Source organism: Phyllostomus discolor, chromosome 1, assembly GCF_004126475.2.
Source record: "Phyllostomus discolor isolate MPI-MPIP mPhyDis1 chromosome 1, mPhyDis1.pri.v3, whole genome shotgun sequence".
In the NCBI taxonomy this organism is placed as follows: Eukaryota; Metazoa; Chordata; class Mammalia; order Chiroptera; family Phyllostomidae; genus Phyllostomus; species Phyllostomus discolor.
In genome coordinates this window covers 56379207-56392492 of record NC_040903.2, presented here as the reverse complement: position 1 = coordinate 56392492, position 13286 = coordinate 56379207, and the positions used below count along the sequence as shown (strand labels likewise).

The following is a 13286-nucleotide window of genomic DNA, read 5'->3' as shown; positions in this document are numbered from 1 at the left end:
TTTTCTAGCTGCTGCCCAGCCTTGTAGTTCAGAGTGAGTGTGTCAGTGTGTGGACTCTTTAAGAGGAAGACCTGGAACTCCAACAGCTCTCTGTCTCACTGGATAGCATTCCTGCTTAATTTCAAAGGCAGGTGCTGAGGAGACTTGTTTTCCCAGCACTAGTATTCTAGGGTCAGGAACCTAATGTGGGGAACCCATTGTGGGGCTGGGGCACTTCAATCATTGAGAGACTGATACAGCGGAGATATCCCTGCCGATTCTTAAATGACTCATGTGTGTAGGACAAGTCCATTTTTTGCCCCTCCCCCCAGTCTTATTTAAATTATATTCTATCGATTATGCTATTATAGTTATCTTCATTACAGTTCTCCTCTTTTCCCCTTTTGCCCCCCTCTACACAGTGCCCCCTACTACCTCAGGCAATCTCCCAGCATTTCTCATGTCCATAGGTCATGAAGATAAGTTCTTTGGCTACTCCACTTCCTACACTGTACTTTACATCCCCATGGCCATTTGTAACAACCAATTTGTACTTCTTAAACTGCTTACATCTTCACCCATTCCTTCAAAGCCACCTCCCATTTGGCAACCATCAATATGCCCTCCATATAAATGATTCTGTCTCTGATATTCTTGATTGCTTAATTTGTTTCTTAGATTCAATTGTTGGTGGATATGTTTTATTGTCATTTTATTTTTCGTAGTTTTGATGTTCTTATTTTTCTTTAAGTCTCTTTAACATTTCATACAATAGTGGTTTGGTGAACTACTTTAGTTTTTGCTTGTCTAGGAAGCTCTTTATCTACCCTTTGATTCTAAATGATAGTTTTGCTGGGTAAAGCAATCTCATCTGTAGGATCTGGCTTTTCATGACTGCGTATTTCTTGCAAATCTCTTATAGCCTGTATAGTTTCTTTTGAGATATCAGCTGATAGACTTATGAGAATTCCTTTGTAGGACACTAACTGCTTTTCTCTTGCAACTTTTAAGATTCCCTCTTTATCTTTACCCTTTGCCTTTTAGTTATGATGTGTCTTGAAGTGGGCCTCTTTGTATCCATCTTGTCTGGAACTCTCTGTGCTTCCTGGACTTTCTGGACTTGCATCTCTATTTCCTTTGCCAAACTAGGGAAATTTTCTTTCACTATTTTTTCAAGTAGTTTTCCAATTTCTTGCCCTTTCTTTTCTCCTTCTGGCACCCCTATAATGTAAATGTTTGACACTTAAAGTTGTCCTGAGACTCCTTACAACATCCTTGGTTTGTGTGTGTGTGTGTGTGTGTGTGTGTGTTCATTGTTTTTCTTCTCTTTGTTCTATGTGGTGGTTTTTGCTTCTTTATTTCCTAATAATTGACCTGATTCTTGGCTTCACCCACTCGCTAACTGTTGTTTCCAAGTAAATTTTCTTTATTTCAATTAGGGTATCCTTCATTTTTGACTGGATCTTTTTTTATGCCATTGAGGTCCTCAGTAAGTTCTCAGAACATCCTTATAATCAGTGTTTTGAACTCTGCTTCTGACAGATTACTTATCTCCATTTTGTTTAGCTCTTTTTCTGGAGTTTTGATCTATTCTTTCATTTGGCTGTTTCTTTGTCTCCTTGTTTTGGCCATTCCTCTATGTTTGTTTCTGTGTATTGGGTAGAGCTGCTATGATTCCCTGTCTTAGTAGCATGGCCGAATGTAGTAGGTGTCCTGTAGGGTCCAGTGTAGTCTCCCCAATCACCCACACCAGGTATTCGAGGTGCACCCTCTGTGTGGACAGAGTACACCCACCTCTTTAGTTGAGCTTTGATTGTTGTTGGAAGGTCAATGGGAGGAATTTATCCAGGCCAGTCAGCTTCAAGGACTGGCAGTGATCACTGACCACCAACCTCTGCCCTCCACAGAGGATCAGCTGTTCAGGGGCTGGGTGGTGATTCTCTTATGTGGTCTGTAGCTGTCCACTGAGTGCACAGGTTCTGGCATTTCTCAGGTGGTGTAGGCCAAGGTCAGCCCCCACCTGTGTTCTGCCTGGGGCCACCCTGCATGAGCTACAGAGTAATCTGCAAATGGCTGCTACTTGTGCTGACCCAAGGAGGTTCCCAGGAGAAGCCAAGCTGTGAACCTTGGTTGGCTACTGCTAGTGCCAGGCCTGAAGCCACTCCAGAAGAGGTATGGGGGTTGGCGACTCCCTGAGATCTGTTGTTGCTTGTTTGAGAGGGTTTAGGAAGTTGGGAAGCATGAGCCAAGACCAACCACTCATATGGGAAAGCAGCTTGGGTGGGCCATAAGTTGTGTAAGGCAGAGCCTCAGGGGTCTTCAGGGTGGGCAAACAGTGTTAGTGAGGTTAACGGAGTCTCAGATATAGCCCCTGCCTGCTGGTCTGTGTCTCTCGGGGGAGGGTTCAGAAAAGAAACAGTGGCTCTGCCCTCCTTTCTGACTGGGAGAAAGCTGTCCTCAGCTCTTGCCTTTATGCTAGACATGTCAGTTCCTCCCATATGCCACTGGTGTCCATCAAGCTGCTACCCTGGTGCTGGAGCTCAGAGGAAGTGAGTCTGAATAAGTCCATGTATGGGTTAAGGGGAATTTCTGGGGACTTCAGAAATCTTTTGAACTGACTCAATCCCTGCTGGGTTTTGCAGCCAAATGTTATGGGAACTTATCTTCCTGGCACTGGAACCATGGGCTGGGGGGCCTGGCTTGTTCTGGAGATGTCCCTTCAGAATTTTTATTCACCACATGTGGGTGTGGTACCAGCCCATTCAGTGTCTCTGTATCTCTGCCACTCCTATCTGTTTGGTTGGGTGTGGTTTCCTTAATTTCATAGTTGTGGGACTTCCATCAGCTCAGTTTCTGACGGTTCTGAGTGATGTGGCCATGTGAGGAGGTGAGCTGTTTACCTATGCCTTCTTCTTGACTGGAAGTACTCCTACTATTCTTGATGTGGCTTTTTGATGTTCTTAGTTATGAGAGTTCTGTTCAGCTAATCTTCAGTTGGTTCTCAAGGGTGGTGGTTCTGCAATTGAATTATAATTTTGATGTGATCATGGGAGGATCGAGCACAGCATTTACCTATTCCTGGCCATCTTGACTGAAGCCAAGAAATAAATTTTTGTATTATATTTTAAAAAATATTTACCCAGTGTCATGTATCACCTTCTAAATGTTCAATATTCAGATTTTTTAATATTATAGTTATTTAAGTATTCACTTTAAATTTCCTGCTTCACTAAAAGCTAGTGGAGGTTAGGAAACATCATTGTACATCTCCTGGAGCCCTAGAATAAGGTCTTGCATGTAAGAAGCATTTTTTATATTCTTGAATGTGTATAAGAAAACAGACAAATGCAGTACTCTGTAATGAACTGAGGCCTAATGGAATATTAGGTATCAAATATACTGATTAAATTATTTGAATTTCTAGAAATATGGCAAATTCAATTGAGTTATATTGGGAAATTTGTCATAAATAAGAAGGAAATGAGAAATATGTGATAATGTGGAAACTGGGTTATGGTATATTTTTTAGCTTTCTTCAATTGTAAGCTTATAATTTTAGATTAAAATTTTAAGCTTTTCATAGCCCTATCTCATGTTCCTTTAAATATATCTTTTCAAGTCATTCAATTCTCCTTAAAAATCTGATTGTCAATTCTTTCTCCAAATGAAAGCAGATGTATTAGGAACATTATTTTTTCCTATTTTTCTCTCTCTCTCTAGTAAAAATTTATAGCTTTCAAGTTGTCATGGATGACCATCTTCAAATAATCAAATGACTTACAGTGACAAAATTAAAAATTTTAATACAATGGTATATAAGAAGAAATACTTATAGAGTAATGCAAATCACTCTTACTGGGGATACACTATGAAGAAAAGCCTCTATTTTATGTATTTTTTTATATATCCATACATTATGTATTTTCAAACATAATATGAAAATTTTCATACATAATATATTTATTTCTAAAATTTTATATGCTTTTATATAAAATAACACATTTTACATATACTTAATATAATTATATAAAATTATATGTATTTTAGTATATAATAAAAATGTATGAAATAGAGGTTTTTATATTTTACATGTAGTGTATAGTTTTATAAAATGTTATATTTTAAGAATAATTTAATAAAATATGTATAAAATGGAGGCTTTGTTCAAAGTATATTTCTAATAATAATATATTACTCAAATATATTCATATGTACTGAAATTCTATATATTTTTCTCTATATATTATATTGTACTTGTGCTTTCCTTCTTATTTCTTGTCTTAGGCTTATACTTGATTAATTGATTACATCTCACTTTTTTCTTTTTCTTTCCCTACCTTTTTTCCCCTATTTTTTTCTTTGCAGTGATGTCTGTTTTTTCAGTTCATCTCTCTCTGTCCCCATTGTGAACATATTTATGGTCATGGCTTTCTATTTAATATGTATGTGGCCCCACAGCTTTATTCTTTTCTCTTTCTTGGAAGGACCTAAATTTAATAACTTCTTCTTAGCTTTTTGATAAACAGAATAGAAGCAACTTTATACTGTCTATAATTCCAACCCACCTAAATACAACTAAAAACTAAACTCTCATACTCTCGCCACACACGAGATAATTCATGTAAATGTAAATCAAGCAAACACATTACACAATATCACAAATAAGTAACTTAACTTTCTTAATGTTAGTTTTTTGCAATAGTGCTCTAAACTGCCTAGGGATAAATTTTATACTCTAATGGATATCATAGTATTTAGATAATATTCATTTAGAGGTAAAGTAACATTTCAGGGCTTACTATGTCATCTCATAATCCTCACACCATGAGAAGATGGAAGTTAGTAAGTAGCAGAACTGGGATGTGACTTTACATCTGAATGATTCCACTTTTGTGTGAGATCACATAGTAATGGTGAACATTATCATTGTTGTCAAATTTGATACTTAATGATATGATTTTTATTCTAGAAGGCCATGAATCCACACTTGGCAAAGCTACTAGCTGGTTTTCCACGATTCCCAAAAATGGTAAGCTATTTAAAGACTGTCTGTTCTTGTGTTGTTCACTGGTTTGAAGTTATAGAGATTTTCACAAATTGTTTACTTTGTTTTACTATAGCAGAAGCAAAATGCCATTGTGAGACCAGAAAATAGGACCTTATGTGAAGACAATAGTTTTCATAGTGAAACTGAAGATGTGGTTAAAACCCTTCCCAGCACATCAGAAAAACTCCAGGGCTTTTCTTTAGAAGAGGTCACTTGAACCTCATCTAAAAGCTCCTCCCATATCCTTAGCAGTCATCGATCTTGCAAAGGAAAGCTGTATTGTTATTTTAAATATCCCCCCCACCCTGTGATTTTTCACATACCATACCCTTGATCTTTATATAGTAATGACAAGAACCCTATAAAGAAATGGAAGTCCTCAAGATCATAGTAAAAAACAAGTATAGTAAGAAGGGCAATATATGTACAAGACTGGGATTTATACAGGTTAGTGGCCATATATAAACATTTCTTACATATGCTACAATGGAAGGAAAACATTGGAAAGCTACTGGAAAGAACAGGTAGATGAATGTGAAGATAATGAAGAGGATGAAGGGGAAAAATCCACGTAAGAAGAGAAAGATGAAAATAAAGATTTAATAAGAGAGTCAAGATGAAGAGATTATTATAAAGACACAACAAAAATAGGAGACTTAAGTGAGGGCAGGAACTCACCATTTTATGATATATGATAGAAATAATTTTAAGTGCAAATTAAGAAAAGAAACACAGGTAATGAAAAAAATGCTCAACTCTCCTGAGTTACTTAATAGCTGATTTTTACAAAGAACTGAAGGAAAATTAATTGTCGTCATTTTTTGGTTATTAAAGTTTTAATTTGAAGCTGTGTTTTTTAAATCCTCACTTTTAAGTTTAATAAATAGGTGCCTCATATTTTATCTAGCAAAACCTATGTTCAAAAATAATACAAATTGAAATCTGTTTTAGGCCTATCAGATTTATTTGAATTATGAATTTTGCCCTTTTTTTTTCTTGTTGTTTCCAACATCTTACTGTTTGCTGTATAGTTAACTTTCTGAATTGACTCATCTTACTGTGTGGCATAATCTGAGTAGGGTTTTAGATTTGTTTTTCTGGTAAAGACAGAAAAGAAATATTTTATTTCATTTGTTCATGAATTAAAATAAAAATTATGATAATTCATATGATGTTCTTAATTTCTGTTCAGTAAATGAGAAGTCATTTTTAAGCTGGAGTACTCTTAAATAAAAAATAAAAATGCATTTTTTCTTAGTGATTCACTTAAAAAATTATTTGTAATTGTATGATTCCTTTTATATGAAGTGTCCACAATAAGTTAATCCATAGGGATAAAAAGTAAGTTAGTGCTTGCCTGGGGCTAGGAATGGGGGTAATTAGGAGAATCTGTTTAATGGGAATGGGGTTTCCTTTTAGGGTGAGGAAGATGTTTTGGAACTGGAAGAAACGGTTTCACAATATTGTGAATGTACTAAATGCTATTGAATTTTTCAGTTTTGAAAAGTTTAATTTTATGTTTTGTGAACTTTACATCAGTAAATAAAGAATACTGTTATGACATTAATCAATCAATTAAACTAAATTAGTGTTATAATTTATTTTGTATTTAATGTTTAAATTACAGTTGAAATTCAATATTATTTAATATCTGTTTTGTGGACAGCATGGTGGTCTGACAATTCTATAATTTATAAAGAGATCTCCCTGATAATACTTTCACATCTTTTTTTTATCCCCACTCCCCTCCCATCTGGCAACCCTTCAGTTTGTTCACTGTGTGCATGAGTGCTACTGTTCTCTTTGTTTCTTTTTTTGTTCTTTAGATTCCACTTACTAACGAAATCATATGGTATTTCTTTTTTTCATATATTTTATTGATTATACTATTACAGATGTCCCATTTTCCCCCCTTGATTCCCCTCTCCCCTGCACACAGCCTCCCACCTGCATTTCCCCTCTTTAGTTCATGTCCATGGGTCATACATATAAGTTCTTTGGCTTCTACATTTTCTATACTATTCTTAACCTCCCCCCTGTCCATTTTCTACCTACCATTTATGCTACTTATTTCCTGTACCTTTCCCCCTCTCTCCACCTCCCACACACCCACTGATAATTCTCCATGGATATCCATTTCTGTGATTGTGTTCCTGTTCTAGTTGTTTGCTTTGTTTGTTTTTGTTTTTGTATTTTTTTAGGTTCAGTTGTTAATAGTTGTGAGTTTGTTGTCATTTTACTGTTCATATTTTTTATCTTCTTTTTTCTTAGACAAGCCCCTTTAACATTTCCTATAATAAGGGCTTGGTGATGATGAACTCCTTTAACTTGACTTTGTCTGGGAAGCACTTTATCTGCCCTCCCATTCTAAATGATAACTTTGCTGGATAGAGTAATCTTGGATTTAGGTCCTTGCTTTTCATGACTTTGAATACATTTTTTCCAGCCCCTTCTTGCTTGTAAGGTTTCTTTTGAGAAGTGAGCTGATAGTCTTATGGAAACTCCTTTGTGGGTAACTGTCTCCTTTTCTCTTGCAGCTTTGAAGTTTCTTTCCTTATCTTTAATCTTGGGCAATGTAATTATGATGTGCCTTGGTATATTTCTCTTTGGGTCCAACTTCTTTGGAAGTCTCTGGGCTTCCTGAACTTCCTGGAAGTATATTTCCTTTGCCAGATTGGGGAAGTTCTCCTTTATTATTTGTTCAAATAAGTTTTCAATTTCTTGATCTTCCTCTTCTCCTTCTGGCACCCATATGATTCAAATGTTGGAATGTTTAAAGTTTTCCCAGAGGTTCCTAAGCCTCTCCTCACATTTTTGAATTCTTGTTTCTTCATTCTGTTCTGGTTAACTGTTTATTTCTTCCTTATCCTTGAAACCATTGATTTGAGTCTTGGTTTCCTTCCTGTCACTGTTGGTTCCCTGTATATTTTCCTTTATTTCATTTTTCATAGCCTTGATTTTGCCCTCTATTTTGCAACCATACTCAACCAATTCTGTGAGCATCCTGATTAGCAGTATTTTGAACTGTTCATCTCTTAGGTTGGCTATCTCTTCATCACTTAGTTGAATTTTTGCTGTAGATTTTATCTGTTCTTTCATTTGGGCTATATTTGTTTTCTTTCAGTGTGCATGTTATGTAGTAAGGGGTGGAAACTTAGGTATTCACCATGGTGGGGCAATCCATGTGGCTGTGCTGTGGTCTCGTATGTGGTGGAGGGGTCTGAGAGGGAACATTGCCACTTATTCAATTCTCTGCCTGCTTTCAGTCACTCCCACTGGTACCCACAAACAAATTGGGCCCTTCTGGTGCTGATTTCATGGGTGTGTGGTTTCGTGTACTTTCTAGGACCCTGAGGGTATCTCCAATGAACTCTCCTATGAGGCTGGGAGTTTCTCCCACCACCTCAACCCTCACAAGTTTTTTTCAGTCTGAGGTTTTGAGGTTTAATTTCCCTCTGCTGGAACCCTGGGTTGTGTGGTCTCTCTTGCTCTTCAACTGTTCCTCCCAGTTTATCTGCATGTAAACAGGGGACTGCCTGATCCACCAGCCACCCCCTTGTCCACCCCATCCTCCATCTGCTGCCTTGCCACGAGACCTCTCCACCTAGCTGCCCATCTCCACCTCTCCTACCAGTCTTGATGAATGTTTCTTCTTTAACTTCTTGGTTGTTGGCTTCCATATAGTTCGATTTTTTGTCCATTCTGGTTGTTTTTGTTTTTATATTTGTTGTTGTCCTCCTTTTGGTTGTGCAAGGAGGCAAAGTGTATAACCTATGCCTCCATGAGGCTGGAAGTCCTCAGCTGATATTTGGTATTTGTCTACACTTCTGTCTGAGTTATTTCACTTAGCATAATTGCCTGCAAGTCCATCCATGTCACAATAGTAAGATTTTATTCTTTGTTACGTGAGTAATATTCCATTGTGAATATTTAGTAAATCTTTATACAATTGTCTATTGATGGGTACTTGGATTACTCTCATATCTTGGCTATTATAAAAATACTGAAATGAACATAGGGGTGCCTATATCTTTTTCAATTAGTGTTTCAGATTTCTCACATATATTCCCAGGAGTGGAATTGCTGGGTCATATGGTAGTTCTGTTTTTAATTTTTTTAAAAGATATTTAGCTAATTTATTTCTCATCTGCATGATTCCAATGCTGCCTATTTATACAAAAGCATTTTTTTATTCTTGTTCAAGAACAGTTGTCTCCATTTTCACTCAACCATTCCCCCCCCACCCCTGTCCCCTTTGCCATCCATCCCTGCCTCCTACCCTTCAACCTACCCCCTTTGGTTTTGTCCATGTGTCCTTTATACATATTCCTTGATGGCCCTTCCCCTATTATCCCCCATTATCCCTCTCTCCTCTCTGGTTACTGTAAGTTTGTTCTTTGCTTCAGTGCCTCTGGTTATATTTTGCTTGTTTGTTTGTTTCATTGGTTAGGTTCCATTATAGGTGAGATCATATGGTATTTGTTTTTCACTGCCTGGCTTACTTCACTTAGCATAATAATCTCAAGTTCCATCCATGCTGTTGTGAGGGAAGGAGCTCCTTTCTTTCTACTGTATAGTATTTCATGGTGTAAATGTATCAGTTTTTTGATCCACTCATTTACTGATGGACACTTAGGTTGTTTCCAGCACTTGGCTATTGTAAATTGTGCTTCTAGGAATATTGGGGTGCATAGGTTCTTTTGAATTGGTATTTCAGAATTCTTGTGAAATTGCTGTGTCAAATGGCAATTCCATTTTTAGTTTCTTGAGGAAATTCCATACTGTTTTCCATAGTGGCTGTGCCACTTTGCATTCCCACCAACAGTGCACTAGGGTTCCCTTTTCTCCATAACCTCGCCAGCACTTACTCTTTGTTGATTTGTTTATGATGGCCATTCTGATCAGTGTGAAGTGGTATCTCATTGTGGTTTTAATTTGCATCTCTCTGAAGGCTAATGATGTTGAACATGTTTTCATAATGTTTCTAGGCCATCTACATGTCCTCCTTGGAGAAGTGTCTGTTCAGGTCCTTTGTTCATTTTTTAATTGGGTTGTTTGTCTTCTTGGTGTTGAGTCATGTGAGTTCTTTATATATTTTGGAGATAGAACCCTTGTCAAAGATATCGTTTGCAATCTGATTTCCCATTTAGTTGTCTCTGTTTTCATTCTAATGCTTTTTTTTTAACCATGCAGAAGCTTTTTATTTTGATGAGATCCCATTTGTTTATTTTTTCCTTTATGTCTCTTGCTCTAGGGGATATATTGGTGAAAACATTGCTGGGTGAAATATCTGAGAATTTCCTCTCTATGTTCTCTTGCTGCTTTTAAGATTCTCTGTTTGTTTTAACCTTTGGCATTTTTTTATTATATGTCTTTGTGTGGGCCTTTTTGGGTTCATCATATTTGAGACTCTCTGTACTTCCTGGATTTGTATTTCTATTTCCTTCACCAAGTTAGGGAAGTTTTCTGTTATTATTTTTTCAAATAGGTTTCCAAATTGTTGCTCTCTCTCTTCTCCTTCTCACAACCCCATGATATGAATGTTGGTATGCTTGAAGTTGTCCTAGAGGCTCCTTATACTATCCTTATGTTTTTGGATTCGATTCTTTTTTTTCTTGTTTTATTGGTTGGGTATTTTTTGCTTCCTTATATTCCAAATCACTGATTTAGTTCTTGGCTTTATTTACTCTACTGTTGATATCCTATAAATTGTTCTTCATTTCATTTAGTGTAGCCTTCATTTCTGTCTGGTTATTTTTTAAGTTTTTATGCTGTTGAAGTTCTCACTAAGTTCACTGAGCATTCTTATAACCAATGTTTTGAACTCTGCACCTAGTAGATTGCTGGTCTCCATTTTGTTTAGTTCTTTTTTTTTTTAAAGATTTTATTTATTTATTTTTAGAGAGGGAAGGGAGGAAGAAAGAGAGAGAGAGAAACATCAATATGCAGTCCCTGGGGGCCGTGGCCTACAACCTAGGCATGTGCCCTGACTGGGAACTGAACCTGTGACACTTTGGTTCACAGCCCATGCTCAATCCACTGAGCTACACCAGCCAGGGCTTTGTTTAGTTCTTTTTCTGGAGTTTTGTTCTGTTCTTTCATTTGGGGCATGGTTCTTTGTCTCCTCATTTTGGCAGCCTCCCTGCATTTGTTTCTATGTATTAGGTAGATCTGCTAAGACTCCCTGGCTTGGAAGAGTGGCCTAATGTAGTGGGTATCCTATAGGGTCCTGTGGCACAGCTCCCCTATCACTCAAGCTGAGTACTCGAGTTGTGCCCACTGTGTAGACCATGTGCACCCTCCTCTTACAGTTGAGCCTTGATTGCTGTTGGCAAGTCAACAGGAGGGATTTACCCAGGCGCATCAGCTGTACAGACTGACTGTGACTACTGAACACCAACCACTGTGGATGATCAGATGTGCAGAGGTCCACTCCGCAGGGGAGCACTTATGTCTTCTGTGCTCTGGTGCCCTCTGAGTCCACCCCTCAAATGTGTTGCTTATGGAGGTGGTTGGGTGGTGGTGCTCTGATGTGGTCTGTAGCTGTCCACTAGGTTCACAGTCTCTGGGACCTCCCAGGAGGTGCAGGCCAAGGTCAGCCAACCAACAGCCTGTATTCTGATTGGGGCCACCCAGATAAGCTACAAAGTGATCTGCAATTACTCACTACTTATGCTGGGTTTAGAGGGGTCCAAGTGAATCCAAGCTGTGAACCAAGGCCAGCTGATGCTAGTGCTGGGCCTTACACCATTTAGCAATAGGCATGGGGCATGCTGAGGCCAAATGCTACTTGTTTGTGAGAACTTAGGAAAATCTGAAGCATGAGCCCAAAACAAGCCATTTGTATGGAAAAGCCACTGGAAACAGCTTGGGTGGGCCCAGAAGTTGGGTGGGGCAGAGTCTCAGGGAATCACTGGGGTTGGGCAAACAGTGTGAGCCAGGTTGATGGAGTCTCATATATGGCACCCACCTGCCCGCTCTGTTGGGGGAAGGCCCAGAAAAGGAACAATGGCCTCTGCCAACACTTTTATTTGGGAGAAAGCTGCCCCTTGCTCTTTCCCTGGTTCCAGACACTTCAGTTCCTCCCCATATGTCTCTGGTGCCTTTCAGTCTGCTGCTCCTGAGGTGGAGCTCTGAGGGAGTGAGTTCAGTAAGTCTGTGTGTGGGACCTTTTACAGGAACTGCCTGGGACTCTAGCAGTTTGTCTCCCACAGCCTCACTCCCCTCTGGTACTTACAGCCAGAAGTTAGGGGACTTATTTTCTAGGCACTGGAACCCTGGGCTGGGGAACCTGGTGTGAGGCTGGGATGCCTTGCTCCCAAGATACCAATCCCTATTTTTATCTGCCACAGGTGGGTGTGGGACCAGCCCATTCCACAACTCCACCCCTCCTATCAGTTACCTTGTGGTCTCTTCTTTAATTCTGTAGTCGCAGAACTTCTATTCAGCTCTGTTTCTGGTGGTTCTGAATAATGCTTTTCCTGTAAGTTAGTTGTAATTTTGATGTGTAATTTTGTGAGAAGGTGAGCCACGTTCACCTACACCACCATCTTGAATAGAAGTACGTTTATGTATTTTAAATGAAGAAATGGAAGGTAAATTCAACTTATCCATTAACATAAATATTAACTTTGTCTTTTGAAACATTAACATGCAGGCTGAATTGCCTTGAGATCATAATGGAAGTAGTCAAATGTCTTTTAAAAATTTTTTTATTCTTGCCCTGGCTGGTGTGGCTCAGTGGCTTGAGCACTGACTGGCCTGTGAATGAAAGGGTCACAGGTTCAATTCCTAATCAGGGCACATGCCTGGGTTATGGGCTGGGTCCCCAGTAAGGGGTGCATGAGAGGCAACCACATATGGATGTTTCTCTCCCTCCCTTTCTCCCTCCCTCACCCTCTATTTAAAAATAAATAAATTTTAAAACTCTTTAAAAAGATTTTTATTTCTCTATATTGTATTTTTGCTCTCTAACAAATTTAGTTGTTATTTAAATTAATATTTGAGTTTTTCATGGAAGATAAGATCCTTGTAGTTAAAAAGGCTACCACATCTTATCAGTGTTTTTAAGGTTCTGCTCATAAACTTATGACCTTTTTTTAATGTTATGAGACCAAAAGCATACTATAAAAATACCATAAAAGTAGAATATCCATAGAATATTCTCAGGAAAAAAGAAGAGTTAATTCTCTTATTGTGGGGGAGCTGTGTGTTCAGGCTGTACATTCAATTTTTAAGTGTAGACGTTACCTTCATTAAT

The 13286-nt window shown here is 38.2% G+C and overlaps 1 protein-coding gene across 1 annotated transcript in view; it reads left to right on the top strand.

The window, feature by feature from the left end:
- LOC114491912 (coiled-coil domain-containing protein 144A-like) overlaps positions 1–13286 on the top strand; it is a 38008-nt gene that overhangs the window by 16458 nt on the left and 8264 nt on the right.